We start from the raw sequence: 20,137 nt of genomic DNA, 5'->3' as shown, positions 1-20,137 counted from the left end.
CTCTGTTGGCAGCATTTGCCTTTGAGCGTGCCATGAATTGTGGAGTGGCGAAAAGGTCAACCAATTTCTGCCAACTCTCGTTGTCCATGTCCTCTGGTGGATTATTTAAGGCTGTTTCGATATCACCATACCCTCCTCCATGTTCATCGAAGTATTTTTTCTTGCGACATTTTCTATCCTTGTAGTGATCCTGAAACTCTCGCTTAATCCCAGTCTTTATCAGTCGCCACTCAAGGAGAGCTCGGGGAAGAATAAAAAATTCCTTCAAAAAAAATTAAAATGGTTAGAATTTTGAAATTATATAAAAAAAACATTACATGTGAATAAATTGATAAATTTACCTTAATCTTTCGCATCAATCCTATCTTGTGCTCATCCGGAACTGTAACGCCCCAACTCCAGGGATCGTTACGGTGTGCCTTGTAAATAGTGCTAAACTCACTAACGAGTCATTTGGCCAAAATCGTGTAACTAAGTATGATTAGCGGTTTAGGGATTAACAAGTTTGGTTAAGATAGAACGTTTCATTAGAACGTTTAACTATACATTAGGATCCCGAAAATATAATTTCAGAGTTTATTACAGGAAAATATTTACAACAGGCCGTTCTATGCGGAAAAACAGGGTTTAACCCTAGTTCCCCTTTAAACCTCGGTCGTGGCGGACGAGCAGCTACATATGTACACATCATCACCTAAGCTCTCCAACTCAATGATGGTCCAACTTTCTTTTGTCTTTACCTGCACCACATAGCACCCGTGAGCTGAAGCTCAGCAAGAAAACTTAATATGCTCATGAACAGTTATAACATGTCATCGGATCATAAGGCACACGCCCTACTCCAACAGGCAACAGATTCACATAATGTTGAGTATAACACATCAACCAATGATCATAATAATCATCTAGGACTCTTAGCCCCAATAAATAGGTTACAGTCGCAACAGTCACAAAAGTGGGTACAGCCCCCTCTAGCCATGTGACGTTAGGGTCACTCGGGCTTAACTCATAAGAGAACCTTTCATAAGTTTGAACAGGATAGGTGTATGGTGAATAGTCACCAACATAACCTTTCCCCCATGACCATAGAGTCATAACCTTGGAACAGCGTTCCCTAGCCATGTGACAAACAGTCACCGGGGCCATATGCCCTGGCTCTGAATATCTGGTCTTAGACCAGACAAGCGCTTATAAGTTCATTGACCTTAGGGTCGGTCCAGCTTTAATACCCCATATGAGTCATTCTTTGTTGATATCGATTAGATCTAATCTTCATTTGGCTCGGCGTTCATGACGCTATGCCATTTCTGACTCTTAGGTCAGTAAAACACGACCAGTGTTCAACCCATTGTGAACTTGACTAGTAAATCACAGCTTCACAGATGGATCTAACACCATTGCCGATTCTGACTAGTAAGTCAGTGCCACATATAAGTAAGCCATGCCACCAAACATATATCACATATCCAATATCTATAAACAGGGTATTCAGCATGCATACTTAACATGTACTAGTACAATTAGGACTATACACGAACACAGAGGCTCAAGCTCTGAACAATATCATACTTAATATATAAAGCATGTCCTAATCACATGTTTCTCGTGCATCATATGCATTATATTTAACAATCCAACATGCACCAATAATAGACATGCATGTCACATATACACAGGGTGTAGTTTTCTTACCTCGGATTCGAGCTAAAACAAATAAGAGAACGACCCTTGAGAACGATGAACTTTTAGTCCTTTAGCGGTCACCTAGTCATAACCAAATATAGGATACCATCGATAAAAATGATCAACATAGGTTCCCAAACCGATATCTAGCCTCCGAGACATTAATCCACACTTAACCGGGTAGTAGGATCGACCCCGAGGCCTAAGGCTAGCATCCCCAAGTCAAAAACCCATTTCTGGCCAAAATTGCCTCTATGGGCTGCGGCCCTCCCTAGCCATGCCGCAGCTCACCTTCAAACAGAGGAAAAAACCTCCCCAGAAACACACACAGGCCGCGGCTCACCATAGCCATGTCGCGGCACATTAAGCAAAACAGCAAAAACCAGAATTTCTTCCCCTGCATTCTCCTTGAAACCAACCCTTCAAACCAATCCCAAACATCAACCTAACACCCAATTCAACCCCTAAACTCCATCTACAACTCACCCTCATCAAAACCCAAGTTAAACACCAATCAAACTTCCATTAATTCCAACTAACCACCAAGAAATCACAAACTGAAACATAAAAGAAAACAGGGTATAACAAGACTTTCATGACTGAGTTTCCTTACCTCAAGCTTGGTTTTCAATTCCCTTCAATGGATGAATCAAGTTCCTAAGCTCAAACCTTGATTTCCTAGCTTATTCCTTCAAATTGGCTTCAAAAATCCAAAGGGAGAAAGAGGGAAAATGGTGCACGGGTGAGGGAGAGAAAGGAGGTTGTTGATGCTCTATTTTTTAACAATTCCATAGCCTTCTAAACTCAAAGGGCTGATATATATCTTAGGGGTGAAAAGACTATTTTGCCCCTAGGTCAAATAAAGGCTTCTAAACACTCCCAAGGGCAAAATCGTCATTTCCCGTCTATCTCGATAATTATAATTAACACCCTCCAATTTCCATTGTTCTCAATATCCTCAAATACCAATAATTCACATCCTGTTACCCTTTAATTCCCGGCAACGTTCTAATCATCAAATTACCCCGAGACTCACTCTTAGCCCCGAACTTAATCTCGTTATGACTAGACCAAAAACTTGCATTTCATGATCGTCTCATGCCGAATGGCTCGAATCAATCCACATATAATGTGGTATTATTTATAATTCACCCATATGCATGAAAATACACAATCACGCCCCCAACAGCCAAAATGCCCCTATAATTATAAATACTCCCATATGCATGCATTTATCATCATATAATAATATAATTCACATAAACACGCATATGATCATTAAATAGCATCATAATTCAATTATGGCCCTCCCGGCCTCCTAATCAAGGTCCTAACCCTTATTAGGAAATTCGGGGCATTACAGGAACACTCTGTCACGAGTCATAATATAACGGAACATGGTGACCAATAAGGTTACCAATAAGTCTCGTGAACAATATACCAAAATCACCAACTGCTCTATAGGTTCCCTCCTTTAGATCAAATGGTAGAGCCAACGGACCTTTAGTGTCTTTGACGAGCTGCTGGAAATTTTTGGATCGAAACCGACCTCTTCTCTTTGCGATAGCCGCTGCATATGTCAATTAAACAATAAAATTAAATTGAATAAAATAATAACAATTTGTCATTTATTGATAAACACATGAACTGATTATAGTATATTACTTGTCTCACAGGAAGTGGGAACTCACATAAGATCTAGAAGAGGATCACCCGCTCCATCACCGCCATGAGAACGAGCAACAACAGTAGACATATCTTTATAGTTTAAATAATTATTAACTTAAAAAAAGTTATAGTTGGAGGTTAATTACATAACTTAAATAATTTTGGCAATGCATTTGAAACTATTTAAAAACAAACATTGTTGAGAAAAGTCATATGTTGATTGAAAAGTCTTGAAATTAAAACATACACATTAAACATACAATAAGAATATGCATAAGAAAATATTATTCATCATCAATGTCGATTCCTACATCATCATCTGTACTTTCTAAATCATCTTCACTAATTTCGTCATCATCATCGTCATTGATGAAATCATCATCCACATCCGGAACAAATCGAGACGTTTCCCCAATTATGATGGTGTGACCAAGTCGATCTAAATGCATAATCTCCAACTCTCCTAATTCCGCAATGAGTACAAAATTTGATGAAGTACTATCATGAACGACATAAACCTCGTTATCATCATCGATACTTGGATGATCCCAGATCTTTTGATGATTGACTTCTTCTACTACCTTTCAATTTTTGTTTCTTTCAGGATCTTCCAAGTAGAAAACCTATTTTACTTGAGTGGTGAGAATAAGCTACTCGTTCTTGTACCATTCAAAATTAATCATGATACTAGTTATGTTATTCTCAGTCACATTTCGACCCTTGCTTGCATCAGTGTTGAACCATTTGCATCGAAACAATACTACCGAGTAACCATGGGAATAGCATAACTCTACAATATTCTAAAGTTGGCCATAAATAGTGAAATCATTGGTTCCTTGCACCAAAAATCCACTATTTTGAGTGGTACGTCTTTCGTCACAACTATGTACCAAAAACTTCACACTGTTAACAATGCAAGTAGTGTAGGAGTATGCATTCTGATTTGACCTCTTGGGAATTCTCCTTCTAGAACAAACAACAGTTGTACTTGCAAGCATGAATTGATTGATAACCTAATCCTAACTTCGTCATTTTTTTTCTTAGACTCATAAAATGAACCCGGAATCTTATTCTCTTTCAGGAATGCAAATTTCATAAACTTCAAAAGTTCATCAAAGGAACTATTTGTCCATGTATTCATAACCTTCATGTGCATCATCTTCGCCAAGAAGTTCAAGGAAGACAATCAAGTACAACCTGGGTATAACTCAGCTTCGACCTCTTGCAACATGTCATCAAATTGATTCTCTGCACTATTGCCACCATCGTCTGAAATTTCTTCATTTATGCCTTCTTTGTTAGTGTCTTGTTCACCAATAACATCATTGATTATATCAATCATCTCATCACTGGAGCCCTGCCGTCTACTACTGGAGGCATATCAACTTCATCGTGTTATGTCCACTTCACGTATCATTGTAGAAACTCATATCTATGTATGTGAGCCTCCACCACATCCAATTTTTGATTCAGCATATTGACACACTGAACGCATGAGCATCTGACTTCTTCCGAAACATTCACATGATTCTTGGCCATTTGTATAAATACTTGAAGATCATTCAAAAACTCATCAGTGTTACGTCGTCTATTAGTTATCCAACTCATGTCAATCGTCATAACTGATTCAAGTGGAAAATAAATTATCACAATGTGATAATCATAAAAAAAAAAAAGTAAATTTATTTGCTACTAATTTTTTTATCACCAAAACACTAATTTTTTAAAGTAAATTATGAAATCTTATTGAATCTTATGATTAAATTATTAAATTTTATGAATATATATTAACAAATTTTATGAATATATTATTAAATTCATTAAATAAATAAATATGTAATTATAATCTTATTAATTTACCTTTAAATATTATTTTAATTTATTTAATAATCATAAAATTATTAATTTATTTTCTACTTTTTATTTTAATAAAATTTCAAGAGTAAAGTTGACTATATTAATTACTTTATTATAAATTTTTATTCTACTTTTTTTACTTTATAAAATTTTTATTAATTACGTTAAAATCTACTAAAATTTCGGCAGCACAAGGATTATAATCTAACCTATCTCAAAAATTAAAATATGCATAAAATATATAAAACTAGTCCCAGAACATATACATATAATTGAATATAAATATTTAAATCTCATATCAACAACATAAATCATATTATATAAATATTTAATTAGATTTATCTAACCTAATAAACTATTTTTTATTAAATTCTAATATTCATAATCACATTAAATCATATAAACATATTCATATTTATGTACATATACATACATATTCATATTTATATACGCATAAAAAATAAACATATATATTAATAAAAAAAAAACTATATCACCTTACATGTTAACCTATCATATGCATTTTTTTATAGCATAATATTTAATTAAATCAAATTAATAAATATATTTACAATCTATCCCTAAAAAATACAAATATAATTAAATTAACAAATATACAAATCTAACTCAAAAAACAAAATTCAACACAATATAAAATAACAAATTACACAATTGAAAACTTAATATAACACTTAACCAATAATAAAAACTTAAAAACAATACCCAAAAGTCAGACTAGAGCATTGTCCAACTAATGCCAATAATTCAACCCCAAGGCTCGGGCTAGGCACAAGTAATCTGCAAAAAAATAAAAATAAATAAAACTAACCCACAAAATTTCAAAAATTCATTTATACCAAACACAAAATACACACATATACTAACAAAAAAAAAATACATTTTGAACCATAAAATACAAAGAAAATGGGATTAGATGACCAAAACAAGGAAGAAATGGCAACAAATCGGCTTGAAACACTTTGGATCGATGGTGGGGGACAGTTTTCCAACAATGGGTCGCTGGTTTTTGCATAAATTTTGTGCAGAAAATGAAAAAGAAGGCTCGTTTTGGGGAGTTATATCGACAAACTCTATAGCGACGACGAGTATAAGGATGTCATCGATGATATCAAACCCACTGTTTCACTCAAACAGTGAGACCCTACAGCGACAACATGTCATCGTTATAGATAAGGGAATAGTACAGGAATCATTTCGTTTGCTACGCGTCTAGTCTATAGCAACGACATGTCGTCGCTAAAGGAAGTGAAAATTTGACTGAAATTTTTGGTGGTCCACTTTCCCTCCATTTTTTTTGACCCTATTGTGACCACATGTTATCGTTATAGACTAAAAATTTAATTTCTCAATGGATTACATTAAACTCTATAGCGATGACTCGTCGCTATAGGGAGTGAAAAATGGAAATCAACTTTTGGCGGTTAAGTTCCCTCCGTATCCTACAGCGACGACATGTCGTCACTATAGACAAATATATTTCCCTCTTTTTCTGACGATGACTCTACAGCGACGACATGTAGGGTCGTCAACAACACGCGAACAAGCCCTCCAAATTAATAAGCTACAACAACGACATGTCATCGCTGTAGGGTACCAGGAATTATGAGGGTATGTTCGTGTGTTGTTTGTTCATGTGTTGCTGATGACCCTACAACGATGACATGTCATCGCTGTAGCTTATTTATTTTAATAAATTAAAAAAATCGGGGATTTCGACTACATACAGCGATGACTTTTGAGTCGTCGCAATAGATGTCGTTGTTGTAGAGTCTTTTTCTTGTAGTGATAACATATTATCTTTGATATTAACCAAGTTTCACGCTGGTTACTTCCGGATAAGCATGTCACTCAGCAGCCAAGCATTGCTATGGAAAGTCTTAGTGGAGCCAAACGATGACGTTCACTCTTTACGACGTGTGTTTCGCCAAGTGGCCCCGACGACCTTTAACTTCTTATGGTCCTTAGCTTTGTTCACGTTGGTCTTATAGTCCATTCTCTTCATCCTCAGATGTTTTCTGCACTTCCAAATGGTTAAGGTCGAGTTCCTTCATCAAGTGGGAGTAAACTACCTCTTCGTTCCATGGATCTCATCTCTTCTCCTACTTCAATCCTCACTGTTCGTCACGCCCAAGACGCTTTACTACAAAGTGTCTTGGTGGGTTTTTGTCGTCTCGATTGTGGTTCTCGACTTTAAGATCTACGGCCAGTGGCTCACCAAGGGGAAGTGGTTTTTAGCGACAGTGACTAACCCAACAAGTCAGCTGTCGATGATCGGGAACATGGTGGCAGCTCGGGCGGCGACAGAGATGGGATGGAAGGAGAGTGTGATTTGCATGTTTTCGTTGGGTATGGTGCATTATTTTGTGTTTTTTGTTACGCTTTCTCAAAGATTATCCTGCAAAAATACCCTCTAAGCGATGCTGAGACCGGTGTTTTTCTTGTTCATTGGAGCTCCAAGCGTGGCAAGCTTAGCTTGGTACTCCATTAATGGCAAGTTTGACATTGCCTCTAAGATGTTGTTCTTCCTCTCGACTCTTCCTTTTCATGTCCTTGGTAAGAGTTTTTTATTTTTATTTTAACCACTTAATATTAACGTTGTAAAATTCAATAATTATAAAATAGAATAAATAACATTTTTGTCCCCCGAACTATGATCATTGTATGATCGTGCCCCTCGAATGATTTGCGATGTTAGAAATTCCCCCCGAACTATACACGTTACTGAAATATGAGACTTCTGTTTGATTTCGTCCTAGGTGGCTAACAGATTGATGATGTAGCATTTTGTCTCTTGATGTGGCAGTGTCATGTGTAGAATAATTAGAAATTTTGCCCCCCGCACTTTGACCACTACCAAATTGTACCCTTTTTATTAAGACTAATTTTTTTTTAAATTGATAATTAAATCCTTAAAAATAAAAAAAAATCATTTTAAAAGATTAAGAAAATAATCAATACTAAAAGTTTCAAATTAATTAAATAAAATTCACATACTCAAAAAATAAAAATCTAATTAATAGCAAATAATTTTTTTTACCTTTTCTTTTATTTTACAATATATATGTTAATATAAAAATTAAAAAATAAATCCTAAAACAAAAATTTTCCCCTTTGTCCTCCTCTTAAATAAAAATTTGCATTTATTTATTTAAGTCTTTTGTCCACCTCTTTAATTAAAAGTTTTTTCTTTGTTTTAATATTTATTTTAAATGTTCATTCTAAAATAGTTTTAATTAATATTGTTTAAGAAAAAGTAAAAAAGTGTTATTTGTTGATAATTAAAATTTTTTATTTATTAAGGATTTAATTATTATATTTAAGAAAAAATATATATTTTTATAAAAGGGGTATAATTTGGTAATGGTCAAAGTTCGGGGTGCAAAATTGATAATTATTCTACACATGACACTGCCACATCAACAAGACAGTATGCTACGTCATCAATCTGTTAGCCACATATGACGAAATCTAACAGAAGTCTCATATTTTAATAACGTGCATAGTTCAGGGGAATTTTTAACATCGCAAATTATTCAGGGGCACGATCATACAATAATCATAGTTCAGAAGGCAAAACTAATATTTATTCTAAAAAAATATTACAGAATAAACTGAACATGAATAAATAAATAAAAGAAAACGAAAAAAAAGATAATGTTCTTCTTCAGCTACAAAAAGTCGTACTTGTTGGATACGGAAATATTTTGTGTCAACATGTTGCACTAAAGTTCCTAATATAATACTCATTTTTATAGACGAAAACAATTTGAACTGTGATATATGCTTTGCTTTTCTAGTTTTTGGTTTGTCAAAGTAACTACACTACTATTTAACGCCCACATCATGTTCTCGATCATGTTCAAGTGGACTAAAAAAAAGAGTCAAATATAACAAATAATACTATGCTTTTTTTGTTCAAGGGGAAGTGAGTCTTAGTCGTAACTAATAATACTATGGTTACGTACATAAATTTGTATTTTAGTATGTAATAAGCCTCCCTAATTATGTTTAAATTAATTAGGCTGCAAGACAAGGATTGTTCAGGAAATCGATGAAGAAGTTCCACGTGGCATGGTGGGCTTACTCTTTTCCGTTGACTTTTTTGGCATTAGCTGCAATAAAGTATGCAGAGGAAGTTAAGGGTGGGATAGCATACACATTGATGGTAGTTTCAGCACTGTCAGTGTTGGTTTGTGTGGTCTTAATAGCAGTCACCGCAGTTAATTCAAACATTTTGTTACCCGATACATCACGTTCTAGTACTAGTAATAGTAAAAGGTCAAGCACAAGTACTGGTAGATCACTCCAAGAAATAACTTTTTAACCCCCAAGTAAAGTTGCCTCTTAGCCAATTCTAATGAGAGTTGCTTTGCCTAAATACTTGTCGGAGATGTCAGAGGGATTGGAAGCTGAGGTGGAGAAACAATTAATGTAATAAAATTGGCAACGTTGCCCATCAGTGGCAATGTTGCCTTCAATTTTTTTTTTTTTTTTTTTTATTGGTTAATGCATTGAGTTGAAAGTCAACAAGCATTCAATTTAGCAACAAACTTTGGACTTGCTCTTATAATGCCATTAACAGCAGCCACACATTATAATATTAGCGGTGTGACACCTATAGCTGCTAATAATTTAAAAAAAGATTGACTTTAAAAACTGGGAATTTTTCCATTTTTTTTTTGTAGACTATTAATAGCGAATAAAAAAATCTCGCCGCTAATAAATTTTAATGTGGCAAGCTTTTAGCAATGAAATGTGTGCACATTAGCGGCAACACATGTCGTCTCTAATATTATTATATATTAGAGCCTCCAAACCTTTATCTCATTTTGGACGAGGGTTTCTTCGGGAGAGAAGCCAGTGCTACGAGAGGGACGCCAGACACTAGGTTTTTCAGCCCAAATTTTTTTAATCTGACCCCACAAACGCTTTTCCCTCTCTTTCTCCCATCCCCTACGCCTATCTCCCTTTCCACCATTGACGATTGCTGCTAGGGAGGTAAGTTTTTCATTATTTTTTATTTATTTACTCAATGTTTTCAAAAAGTTGCATTTTTATAAATGTTTTATTAAAATTAATTAAAATGATTTAAAATTATTAAAAACTTATATATTTTCATCAATTTCTTTTGATTTGTTTTCTCATTATGGAGAACTATTTCTTGACATATCTGCTCGTTCTTGTTTTTCTTGTAGTCGTGCAAAGCAACGCCGCATTCAATATTTATGCCTCCTGGGGAAAATCTACGAGCTCGAATAAAACAAGCAGTAAAGATATTGGAAATGCCAGTGGGGAACCTCTAAGAAAAAAGGCTCGACCAGCAGACCCTCCAGCTCCTACTCCTTCTAGGACAACCACTCATCCTTCTCCTCCTCGCACTGAGTCATCCACCGAACAGGTGGGAGAATCCTTGGTAACAGAATTGTTGAGCAACGCTTCTTGCTCAACAATTGATCAAATCTAGAAGGTTGCAAAGCACCACCACAGCTAAGAGGCCTTTTCTTCCCTCCCTTCACTGAGACCCGAGCAGGTCCTTGCTCGTGGGTTCAACAAAGTAATCATAGTAAGTTTTTTTTTCTTTATTTTATTAAAATCGAACAACATTTCCTTTTATTAACTTTGACAGCTTCATCTCTTCACTGCTCATAGGGTCTTCTGACCGTGAATAACGGTTGGTGCCGTGTCGAGGAGATCAGCTCGAAAATATGCTGAGGAGATCCACACATGGGAGGAAAATGCTAAGGCGTTGGAGGCCAAAGTCAAAGCAATTGAGCACAAAATCAAAGCAACCAATGACAAATTCAAAGTGGTTGAGGACAAAGTTGTTGTTTTTACTTAGGAGTTAAAGAAGAGCAAAGAAGACTTGTCTAAGGATGTTGTGGCCAAGGACAAATTCAAGGAAGCTTCTGAGACTAACTATAAGGAGGCAGTCAAATTGCAAGAAGATATGGTCGCAAGCATGAAGGAGGCCACCAGACTGGAGGATCGGGTTAAGTTGCTCAAAGAGCAGAATGCAAGTTACTTGGAGAGGCTCTAAGGAGCCACCTTAAATTGCTTTTACATGTTTTGGAAGAATAATCAAGGTGCGAACTTTGATTGCCTTCCCGAGCAGGTAAAACAAGCCGAACTTGCTCGGTGTGCGGCTCGCTTGGAGGAGGAGAAGAATGCCTCAGAGTCTCCTGAAATTTCCTTGGCGATAGGCGTTGACAGAGCCGAAGAAGAAGAAAGTGGAACAACCGTCGACCAGCAACCTCAGCAGGACCCTCCCTCCCCCCCCCCCCAGAGCTGCACAATAGTCCTAATTTGTTATATGTAACTAGAATACCTAAACAGATTGTTCGTGGTGTTAAGACAATTTGCTGCCTAAGGAAGTTTTCTTTACTATTAATATTTCTAATTACATCCGAGCAGTTATTGCTCGCGGTGTAACTATATTTCATTTTGATATAACAATTGTTATTATAACATTTTCTGGTATGCTTTCCCTTATTTTGCTCGGGTGTTTACATACGTATACAATATGCTTTTATCGCTTAGTATCTTATATGCCCCCCAAGTGATGGAGGAGTTCAAGGTTCTCGGCCACTTACCATTCACCAATACTTGTTCGAACATTATTGCTCGCATATTTATAAACAATCAATGATAATATAGCAAAACAACACACGTAATGAGCAAACACTTGTAATAAATATAATAATTGGCAAGAATAACAGGTTGCGCACAGTCCCTTTTATTTCTCGTAAAAAATAGAAAAAAATTTGTGTTTGTACGAGTGATCAAAAATTGATCTTACATGTATAAGCGACAAACCATTTAACTGTTAGGAGTATGTCCTAAAAGCATGTAAAAGACATTTATTATTTCAATGAATAAATAAATACAATGGTCTATTATTGTTATATTAAGATTATTAAATTATTGTTTGAATAATTTTTGTAAATATCATAAAAATTCCATATTCATTATTGAGGATGTGATCTCGTATTAGTACGAGAGAATTAAGATCACATGAATGAATAAAAATAGTCAACAACAAATTGAAGTTATGGAATTCTTTAATTGGGGTTGTAAGTACGGTTTACTGAGTATCATGTCGATACAAATAATCTAGATTCTGATTATTGATGTGGTAAGACATCTCGGTAAATGTGCTTTATATAATATGATTATATATGACAGAGACCGATATGAATAAAAGTCTTTATCCAAAACTATTTAATAATAAAGACTTGTAATTCATATCATAACTGATGATCATTTATAGATCAACCTAAATCCTGAGTGTTCATGAACTCCTGTTTATGTTTATTAAATCTTTTGATTCATTCGTTAAGGTGTCTTCATAGAATGAGGCTAATGACTTTTGTTTTGGAGATTTAATATCATGGATGGCTGGGAACATGTATCTACAATACATAATCTAATCTTTCCTAACGGATCGTATATTGATTCCCTTAAGGGTTAATTCTGGAACTGAATGATTTTGAGCTCAAATCTATAATTAGATTATAGATTAATTGTTCACTAGTGAATTAATGGTACTTAAGGAATAAGAAGTAAATTAGAAAGGTAAAATGGTAATTCTTCCATTCTGATTTATGAACTAATTAATTAGACGGTTGAACTATTGTAAGATGGTTATATCAATGGACAGCTTAAAATAAGATTTCAGTAAAAGTATATCTATAACATAAAGAGTTAAATTATGAATTTATTGTGGAGAAATATCAGAATTAATAAATTAACTATAATGATTAAAGAGTTTGATTATTTAGTTTTAATTTATTGGAGCTTAATGTTATAGGTCAATGGTCCCCGAAATGGCTCAAACCAACACTGACAAAGATAAATACAAAAATGGGCAAAATGACTTATTTTATAAGTAAAATATTTTTCTATGCACTAAACATAATTATTGTATAATTATGTGTAATTAAGTAATTGAAAATTAATTAATTATTTGATTTAAAATAAAATAATTAATTTTGAATTAATTAATTTTTTGGATTTTTTGGTATTTAAATAATAATGAAAATTGAGAAAAATCACATGCCCTCCCTGGCATGAGGTGGGCGTGTAGCACAAGAAGGTTCTAGAAGGATCTTGGTTCAACAATTTTAGTTATTTAAATGTTAAATAAATAATGAGATATTTTAATATGATGAAAATATTATTATTTAAACAAAAATTTGATAACTGATTAATTATTTTTTAAATTGTTTAAAATAACTAATATTATGTATTTTTAATATATTTGGATATATTAAATATAGGAGATCAGTTTTTCAGAGCGATATTTTTCAGTGGTAGAAAACATATCGTGAAATCTCCCTGAAAGAAAGAGAATAGTGCTATAAGCATACGTCACTGTTCTTCATAAATTTAGGTCCAAACTTTATCAGATCTCATGTGTTGAGAACATCTGATATATAGATTTTGCCTATTGTTTTGTATAACGAGCCCACACTCGTTCTTTGTGTGTTAGAACATTTTGGAAGATCCTAGTGTGAGATCTCAAGGAATTTTTCCGTACAAAAAGATGGCAACAAAGAAGGACTTGAGGTAATTTTCTATTCATCTATTTGATTCAATATATATATATATGTATGTGAAGAAGTAGATCTAGAAATCTTGTGGGGTTAAATTAACAATTTTGATTGTTGTTCCGCTGCGTATAATCTCTTATTTGATCTATAAAACTCAACAAATAGTACCAGAACCATCTTCACACACACATATATATTGAATATGTGTGAGTTTAGTTTTATGCATTTATTTATTTATGATGAATGAATGGATGGCTTAAAATGATTGAATGCATGGGAATGTTGAATCGTTAATTGTATGGTGTTTTTGGGTTAGGATTTGTTCATGATTAGATCATTGTGTAAGCCATTAAGGGGCATAGGATTTATGAAATTTTATTTGGCTTTTGAAATCATAAAATTGTAATTCTGATCACACAAAGTCAAAACGAAGCCCGGGATTAAGAATTCAGCCACCGTTCCCCCGAGCTGCTGCTGGGGACGTCGTACGGACGTTCGTACGGTTCCGTACAGTGGGCCCCGACAGCACCTTCAAGTGCCACATGTCCCCGTCTTACTGGTCCAGAATTTTTTTTTTCTGAAATTAATTTGTTATTTATTTTATTTTTTAAAAAATTGTTAAATATCCTATTTGTTAGAAATTTGATATTTAAATAATTAGATAATTTTGTTATCCTAACAAACTTTTTTGAATATCTTATATAAAAATTTATTATTTAAAATAACAGATTTTAATTAAATTTAATTTCTGTTTTAATTAAAAAGTTGTTTTAATTAGTGGAAAATAAAATAATGATTATTTAAAAGTTTTGTTTTAATTAATCAAGATAATTAGAAAATTGTTTTCTTATTATTATTCTGGACCAACGACACATATCCTATCGAAAGTAAAGTGAAAAAGCCCGATGGAGATCAAGGCGTTTTTTTTAATTTTATAAGGAGGTTGTAAAATTAGAAATACCCAAAAGCACTCGGTTCAAAATTTATTGTTTATTTATTTAAATAATTGTTTTTATGAGATTGATAATATATTCATGCATTTTGTGCCATACATAAAAAACCCACACAGTCATTATCATGCATCTCATTGGTAGAAACATGATTATTAGGATTGTCCTATATGTTTATATGATTTGTTTTGTGAAACCAATTGCATATAAATTACTTAGTTTTATTCTTTGAAAACATGTTGACCGTGTTTTTGGCCAACGACATGTAGACATCCAAACGACAAAAACCTTCAAGAGAAATAAACGACACAGACGATTTTTATAGTGGTTCAGCCTCAATGTGTTGGTAATAGCCTAATCCACTTAGAGTTGTGATTATAGATCTGCACTCAAGATCAGATGAACCTGAGTCAGCTGAGTGTCTTCAGTGCAGATTACAAGAGTACAAGAATTCTCTCAAGAAACAAGTACTCTCTTTCTAGAAAATTAGAATTCGAAAAAGTTCCAAAGTCCTTTTTATGATGCCATAAGCCTTGTATTTATAGGCTTAGGATCGTATAGATGATGTCCCCCATAATCGGGATATTTTGTTATTCTCATTATATTTAATTTACAATAATATTCAAAATATAACAATATACTATATTCATGGGATAAACTGAGAGATTCCCGCGCAAGCCAAGACCGATTCTTGTTGAAGCCGTTTCTGGGATCTCTTGTGTAGCCCTGCTCTGTCTAGTCGATCCATATCACATTCAGGCTGGTCGGCCAAACCTTCACTGGGCGGACACGCACCTGACTGGGCAGACATGCACTTGGTTGGGCAGACATGCACTTGGCTGGTCGGACATGGTCATGACCGGTCGGCCAAGGTCATGCCTGGTTAGCCAAGACCATGCCTGGTCGGCCAAGGTCATGCCTGGGGAGATAAACATGTGACTAGTCGGACAAGGTCATGCCTGGGCAGATAAACATGTGACTGGTCGGACAAGGTCATGCCTGGTCAGTCATGACACTTGACTGGCCAGTTAACATTCTTCACTGGTCTACCGGGGCACTCCTAAGCCAAATCACCCAACCATTCCTTGCCATTTGTCATTTCTATTGCCACGTTATCGTTTTCAAATTTTGGGGAGAACATTTGCCCCCAAGTTTATTATATGATGTTCTCACATAATAAACTTTTTTCTCCACAGCTAACGGCATAATTAAAAAAAAATCCAACTGTTCATCTTCCCGCCCATAAAACAGACCATGACTCCATAGCAGACCACGATCACTGCAATTAACTGCTCATAATCGTGGGGAGAAAAAATATCTAAGGAATTCCAAGAGTCTAAAAATAAGTGGCAATTCCCACTTTTTTCCTTTAAATAGACCCTTACACTCCCATACTTCCACACACACAAGAAAGCAAAAAATAAAAAAATTCTCATCTTCTCTCTCTTTCTTTCTTTGGCCGAAATCCACAACCTCTCTTCTTTTGGTCGAAAGTTCAAGGGTCTTCAAGGAGGAGCTTTTATTTCTTCAAGCATTCTCCAAGAAAATCCAAGGTCTCTTCAAGATTGGGTAAGTCTTCTCCTTCATCTCCACTTGTGTTGTTATTTTTTTCAAAATTCCATGAAAATATGAGTGTGTTGGCCGAAACCCCCTTGGAAAATTTCCCCTTGAATCTATCTGTGAATCTTAGAGATGCAATGTATTTAGTGGTTGTTTTGATGTTGTTTAGGTTATGGGTAATTCAATTTTACCTTCAATTTCATAGAAATTTAAAGAAAAATGAGTTTTTCAACCTAAATTGCATGTATGTGTTTATGAGTATTTGATAATATGAATGTGGTCTCTAGAACATTTGAAACTTTACAAATTCCCCATTTTGATCTTGTGGTTGTGTGTTTTGGATGAGAAATGGTGTTTATGTCCTAGGGATTTAGGGATTTTGTTTTTCGGCATAGGATTAGGGTTGTGGTAAGGGGTATGGCTGATTGGCCATTTCTCTTTGCATTTTGAAGGCTTTAGTCCGATCGGATGCCTCGCCTTGGGCTCGGACTAGAGCCTCACTACTCGGATTAGGGGCTCACTGCTCGGACTAGGTTCGGCACCCCTCGGACACGCACCCTCGGACCAGGCGAGCTGCTCAGACTAGGTCCCTCAAAACCCCTCGGACACGCACCCTCAGACCAGGTGAGCTACTCGGACGCTGGACCATTCGCTCGGACGCAAGCTGCTCCTTAGACCTAGACGCAGCCCCTCGGACTGGCACGGTTGCTCGGACGCACCACTGGCCCCTCGGACGCCTCAGCATCCGCTCAGATGCATCGCCCAGCCCCCTCGGACGCCTCAGCATCCACTCGGATGCACCGCCCAGCTCCTCGAACAGCTACCCAGACACGCACACACGGCGCACTCGAACACCATGCTTTAGGCACTTTAAGCACTTTTTAGGCACTTTTAAGCACTAAAATTATTTTTTCTTCGTGCATGCCAAATTTTACTACTTAGATAAATATTTTCTAAGTAGAAAAAATAAACACTGCTCTGTCGATTTATATTTGTATGGTTACTCACCTCCCCATTTTTATTTTTTGAAGATGAATCGCTTCGACTATAGGGGGTGACAACCACACGATTTCTGATACGTTCGTGCCGCAGTCGATCGGCACCCCTCAAAGCAGCGACTCCTCGTCAAAGTCTCCTAACAGTCGCGCTCCTGAGGATCGCCTCCGCCGCTTTAAGAAGATCCTCCCCCGTTCAGCTTTATACTTTCTTCACGAAGAGCAGTTCCTTCATCAAGCTGAACAGTCGACAATGAGGGTAAAGAAGTCCAATAGACTCCCGCAGGACTAGGATCCTTAAGTAGCCCGCAAAGTGGTACAGAAAGTGGTGGAACGCAGTGAGGTCCGCACTGTAGCTTCTTTGAGACCACCCCGCCAGACGCCAAAACCAAATAAGCCTCAGAGAAAAATTACCCAGAAATTTGCTACCGAGATCCAGCATCTGGCTATCCAAAAACCAAGGAAGGAAGGAGAAGAAACACCTTCTTGGTTTACCGCCAAGCCTACGAAACTCAACCCTGGGATGTTTGACAAACACATCCAAGCCTTGGGCTTGAGAGGGGTGAATGCGATATGTCCGCGCCCCCATCAGAGGACTAACAGGCCTGGCGGACCTTAATGTGCCTGGTCTAGGCACCATATATATGCAGGAACTACTATCCCGCTACACCCCTTCTTCCGGTCAGTAGCGGATTATTTCAACGTTTCTCCCTTCCAGATCGCTCCTAACGGGATTCAGGCATTGTCTGCCCTGTTCATTCTTTACTTCATGCAAGGCTGGGATGAACCTACTCCTCACGAAATACACTACCTATTCGACTTTAGAACCAACCCGAGCCATAAGAACACATGTTTTTTCCACCTCTTTCATAGGCATAAAGGGGTTAAATACCTATATGGCATTGCTCACAAGTCGAATCCTGGGAAATACTACACAGAGTATTTTCTCACGTCGGACATCAAAGCCAACAACCTGGCTTTTATGCATGCAGGTCCATTCTAGCAACCCTTGCCCACAAAAGAAATGTTTGGCCGAGCAGAGGAGTTGGCCAACATCTGCATCGAGGAGATGGATGTGAAAATTTTGGTTACTGTGGACAATCTTCAGATGGTGGGCCTGCTACCAAGTAACCAGAACATCACAGTGGAGAGGACTACTGAGGAAAATAATGCAACTGATCAGTCCAACGCCAGCACTGAGGTAGTGACCGATTAGTTCTCTCCTGGACCATCTCTTCACTCTCGTAGACCAGGCGATCTCATCATTAGGGAGCCCCAGCCAGAGGACCAGCGCAGACCTTCTATTCCCACACAGCCTGGGAAGGGGAAGGCCATCCAGCTTGAGAGGGACTTGAGCTCATCATCCGACGACGAGGACGACTTCCTCAACCAAATCCTCAACTCAGGTCTAGTAGTCATAGTGATATGTTTGTTAACTTGGTCATATGGGATTAATAGAACTGCCTAGTAGTAGTAATGTACTTATCCACACATTGCTTTATTATTTTTTATTACTAACAAATCTTGTACTTTCTCTTTTGCAGATTCAGAGATGTTTAGGCATTTCAACGCCCCTCCTGCCCCGAAGAGGAAGTCCGGAGAAGGAAGTGGCTCCACCCCTCCGAGAAAAGTCCCGAGGACAGTACTGTCCAGCCAAGGGAGACAACCCGAGGGGTCGGTTGCAATCCCGTAGCTGACCCCTTCCTCGCTTCCTCCCTCTGCGAGCCTAACCGCCACTCACCCAACTGGCCTGAGTGAGGCACTTCGCACTGCTGGTACTATTGGGAAGAAAGTGGTTGATCAGACTCTTCATGACGCTTCAAAAATTCAAAGCTTTGAATCCTTTCCTTGACTTAGCGTTGATGTCATCTTACATAGAGGGCTTGCTCATTTGGCGAATGTAAGTATTTTATCACAAAACAGTTTATTATTTATATTTATACTTGTAGTAACCTCTTGTCTTTCCTACAGATGCTCATCACCATCAGTCATGCTCAACACCGAGCAGTAGACTACAAGGAGTTGATCAAGGTCTTAAATGATCAACTAGAGGAGGCCCAAGCTAAGGTGGATACTCTGACTTCTTCAGAAAAGGATCTTAAATCCCAGTTGGAGCGGTCAGAGGAGATAGTAGCTGAGCGAGATGAGTCTCTTAGGAGACTATCTGATGAGAGTCAACAACAAGTTCAAACCAATAAGTCATTGACCGATCAGCTGGAGAAACTGACTTGTTAGAATGAGGAGTTGACTCACGAGAATGAAGAGCTAAGGCGGGAGAAAGAAGCCGATCTAGTTCGCTATGAAGAAATCTGCTTCAACTGCTTTTACCAGGTGTGGAAGCTGAACAAACCTCTCAACCTTGACTTTTTCACAGAGGAGGTCAAGGCGGTGGAGCTTGCAAAATGTGAGGCAAAGGTTGTCGAGGAAGCAGCTAATCCTATCGGCACTACATCTGTTTCCCCCACACTGTCTTTCCGAACGAAAGGAGCAGCTGATGCTGAGGAAGGGGTTGATCAACCTACCAGAGACGACCAATGATCTCTCATCCGACCAGAGAGGCCTCCATCCGACCAAACAAGTTGTCATCCGACCAGCTCTCTAGTAGACTTTTGTTTTGTATTTTATTATGTACTCTTGTTCGTATGGCCGAGCTGATGGCATTTATACTTTACTTTTTCTTGGCTAACTTGAAACATTCTAAGTCTTTTTAGACTTAAAACATTATAAGTTTTTTGTGAATAGCAAATTCACTCTGATGTATGCCTTATATTTTCGCATGAGTACTTAGTTTTCTAACTTAGAAATTCTAGACATTTCATAAGTCCATACTATGTATACTTTCTCACACTCTTAT

General features: G+C 36.8%; 1 pseudogene; it reads left to right on the top strand.

The window, feature by feature from the left end:
- The first annotated feature begins 6,890 nt into the window (after nt 1-6,890).
- Nucleotides 6,891-19,821, top strand: LOC133814068 (S-type anion channel SLAH4-like; annotated as a pseudogene).
- The last annotated feature ends 316 nt before the right edge of the window (nt 19,822-20,137 follow it).

The sequence above is a fragment of the Humulus lupulus genome, chromosome 2, assembly GCF_963169125.1.
Source record: "Humulus lupulus chromosome 2, drHumLupu1.1, whole genome shotgun sequence".
In the NCBI taxonomy this organism is placed as follows: Eukaryota; Viridiplantae; Streptophyta; class Magnoliopsida; order Rosales; family Cannabaceae; genus Humulus; species Humulus lupulus.
This window is presented reverse-complemented; position numbering and strand designations above follow the sequence as displayed.